We start from the raw sequence: 4,035 nt of genomic DNA on the forward strand, positions 1-4,035 counted from the left end.
AAGGCAATGCCAGGCAAGGCAAGGTAAGGCTAGGGAAGGACAGGCCATGCAACCAAGGCAAGGCAAGGCGAGGCAAGGCAAGGCAAGGCTAGACAAGGCAAGGCAACACAAGGTAAAGCAAGTCCAGGACAGGCAATGGAAGGCCTGGTAAGGCCAGGCCGGGCCAGGTCATACAAAATCAGGACAGGACAAGCAAGGCCAGGCAAGGCAAGGCAAAGCAAGGTAAGGCTAGGCCAGGCAAGGCAAGGCAAGGCTAGGCAAGGCAAGGACAGGCCAGACAATCAAGGCAAGACAAGGAGAAGCAAGGCAACACAAGGCAAGGCAAGTCCAGGCCAGGCCTGGCCAGGCAGGCAAGGCCAGGCAAGGCAGGGCAGGGCAAGGCAAAACAAGGCAAGGCAATACAGGGGAAAACAAGGCCAGGCAAGGCAAGGCATGCCCAGGCTAGGCCAGGCCATGAAGGCAAGGCCAGGCCAGGCCGGGCCAGGCAAATCTAGGCAAGGCAATGCCAGGCAAGGCAAGGTAAGGCTAGGGAAGGACAGGCCAGGCAACCAAGGCAAGGCAAGGCAAGGCGAGGCAAGGCAAGGCAAGGCTAGACAAGGCAAGGCAAGGCTAGACAAGGCAAGGCAACACAAGGTAAAGCAAGTCCAGGACAGGCAATGGAAGGCCTGGTAAGGCCAGGCCGGGCCAGGTCATACAAAATCAGGGCAGGCCAGGCAAGGCAAGGCAAAGCAAGGTAAGGCTAGGCTAGGCAAGGCAAGGCAAGGTAAGGACAGGCCAGACAATCAAGGCAAGACAAGGAGAAGCAAGGCAACACAAGGCAAGGCAAGTCCAGGCCAGGCAAGGCAGGGCAAGGCAAGGCAAAACAAGGCAAGGCAATACAGGGGAAAACAAGGCCAGGCAAGGCAAGGCATGCCCAGGCTAGGCCAGGCCATGAAGGCAAGGCCAGGCCAGGCCGGGTCAGGCAAGGCTAGGCAAGGCAATGCCAGGCAAGGCAAGGTAAGGCTAGGGAAGGACAGGCCAGGCAACCAAGGCAAGGCAAGGTGAGGCAAGGCAAGGCAAGGCTAGACAAGGCAAGGCAACACAAGGTAAATCAAGTCCAAGACAAGCAATGGAAGGCCTGGTAAGGCCAGGCCGGGCCAGGTCATACAAAATCAGGGCAATGCAAGGCAAGGCAAGGCCATGCAAGCCAAGGTAAGGATAGCAAGGCAAGGCCTGTGCAGGACCGGGCAGGCAAGGCTAGGACAGGCAAGGCAAGGCCAGGCCTGGCAAGCTAGGACAGTCCAGTTAAGGGCAGGCCAGGCCAGGCCAGGGAAGGCCCGGTGAGTCTAGGCAAATCAAAGCAAGGTCAGGCAAGGCATGGCTATGCAAGGCAGTGCAAGGCCACTCCAGGACATGCCAGGACAGGCATTGCAATGCCAGATAAGACCAGGTAAGGCCAGGTAAGGATAGGTAATATCAGGACAGACAAGGCCAGCCAACGCCAGGCAAGGCAAGGCCAGGCAAGGCAAGGCAGGGCAAGGCAGGGCAAGGCAAGGCAGAGCAGGGCAGGGCAAGGCAAGGCAAGGCAGGGCAAGGCAGGGCAGGGCAGGGCAAGTCAGGGAAGGGCAGGGCAGGGCAGGGCAAGGCAAGGCAAGGCAAGGCAAGGCCAGAAAAAGCAAGGCATGAAAATGAAAGGCCAGGCAAGCCAGGTGCTGCCAGGCCACACCAGGCAATGCAAGGCCAGGCCAGGCAAGGTAAGGGAAGGAAAGGGCAGGCTAAGCAATGTAAGTCTAGACAAGAAAAAGCCAGACAAGGCAAGGTAAGGCTAGGCAAGGCAAGACCAGTCCAGGACTTGCCAGTCCCTGCAAGGCCAGGTAAGGCTAGGTAAGGCCAGGCAAGGCCAGGTAAGGCCAGGTCAGGTGCTGCAGAATGGCTCCAAGAGCAAGGCCATGGATCCTTAGAAACCTTATGCAAGCAAAGCAAAGTGTAGGCTTCACAGGTAACCGGAAACCGGACGTGGGAGGAGAATGTAAAAGAAGCCATGTAGAACTAACCAATACTGTTGTGACTAGTAGGCATGGCTAACACCACGTGGATATAAGCGATGTGCGACACGAATAAAGTAGAAGCTTGCTTATCACCCATATTGGGTTGGCGTGTCTTGCTTCTCCTCGCCGCTAACAGCCTTGCTTTCTCTAGCCTTGCCTTGCCTTGCCTTGGTTGCCTGGCCTGTCCTTCCCTAGCCTTACCTTGCCTTGCCTGGCATTGCCTTGCTTTGCCTGGCCTGGCCTGGCCTGGCCTGGTTTTATATGAACTGGGCAGGCCTGGTTGGTCTGGCCTTGCCTGGCCTTACCTGGCATTGCATTGACTGTCCTGGACTTGCCTTGTACTACCTTGCCTTGCCTTGCCTTGACTAGCCTTGCCTTGCCTTGCATGGCCTTGCCTTGCCTGGCCTGGCCTTGACTTCATGGCCTGGCTTGGCCTGGGCTTACCTTGCCTTACCTGCCCTTGCCTGCCCTTGCCTGGCCTTGCCTTAACCTGTATTGTCTGGCCTTGCCTGGCCTTGCCTTGTCTTGCCCTGCCTTGCCTTGCTTTGCCTTTCCTGGCTTTACCTGACCTTGCATTGCCTGTCCGGGACTGGCCTTGCCTTGCCTTGCTTTGCTTTGCCTTGCTTTTCCTGGCCTGGTCTGTCCTGGTTTGTCCTGGCCTTGTCTTGCCTTGCCTTGCCTTGTATTGCCTTGCCTTGCCTGACCTGGCATTGCCTCTGCTGGCCTTAACTTGCCTTGTTTTAACTTGCCTTGTATTGTCTGGCCTTGCCTGGCCTTCGCTGGCATTGCCTTGCCTTGCCTTGCCTTGCCTTGCCTTTCCTGGCATTGCCTTACATAGCCTTACCTGCCTTACCTAGCATAGCATTGACTGTCCTGGAGTGGCCTGGCCTTGCCTTGCCTTGCCTGGCCTGGCCTTGCCTTGCCTGGCCTGGCCTTGCCTTGCCTGGCCTTGCCTGGCCTTCCCTTTCCTTGAATTGCCTAGCCTGGCCTTACCTGGCATTGCATTACCTGCCCTTTCGTTCCCTGTCCTGGACTTGCCTTGCCTTCACTTGCCTTGACTTGCTTTGCCTTACCAGGCCTTACCTGGCCTTGCATTGCCTGTCCTGGACTGCCCTCGCCTTGCCTTGCCTTCCTTTGCCTGGCCTTGCCTTGCCTTGCCTTGCTTTTCTTTGCCTTGCCTTGTCTTGCCGGACCTGGCATTGCCTCGCCTTGTTTTAACTCACCTTACCTTGTATTGCCTTGCTTGCCTGGCCTTGCCTGGCCTTAGCTGGCCTTCCATTGCCTGTCCTGGACTTGCTATGCCTTGTATTGTCTTGCCTTACCTAGCCTTGCCTTGCTTTGAATTCCCTTGCCTGGCCTGGCCTGTCATGGCCTGGCCTGGCCTGTTGCAGAACGACTCTAAGAGCAGAACCATAGAGTTCTGGAGGACTGTGCAAACAAGGCAGGGGGTGGCCCCCACAGGTGGCCGGACACCGGACCTGGGAGGAGAATGTGGAGGAAGCTGTGGGGGCTAACCAATACTGTTATGCCAAGAAGGAGTGGCTGAATACCACTCCTATATATGTGTGAACTGCGTCACAAATAAACTAGAAGTTGCTTATCACCCATATTGGGTTGGCCTGTCTGCTTCTCCTCGTTGCTTACACTGGCCTTGAATTCCCTGGCCTTGCCTGGCCTGGCCTTGCCTGGCCTGCCCTGGCCTTGCCTTCCCTGTCCTTTCCTGTCCTTGCATTGCCTTGATTGGCAAGGCCTAGCCTGGCCTTCCCTGGACTGGCCTTGCCTGGCCATGCCTGGCATAGCCTGACCAAGACTGGCATCACCTGGCCTTGCCTTTCCTTGCCTAGCCTTGCCTTGCATGGCCTAACCTGGCCTAGCCTTGCCCTGGCTGGCCTTGATTGGGCTGACCTTACCTGCCCTTGCCTGGCCTTACCTGTCCTGGCCTTGCCTTACCTGCCCTTACCTGTCCTGCACTGCTACTACTGTATGGGCCTTGCCTTGCCTTGCCTTG

The sequence above is a fragment of the Pezoporus flaviventris genome, unplaced genomic scaffold, assembly GCF_033815535.1.
Source record: "Pezoporus flaviventris isolate CSIRO_AGI_PZ_B2104156 unplaced genomic scaffold, CSIRO_AGI_Pfla_v1 ptg000127l, whole genome shotgun sequence".
Classification (NCBI taxonomy): Eukaryota; Metazoa; Chordata; class Aves; order Psittaciformes; family Psittacidae; genus Pezoporus; species Pezoporus flaviventris.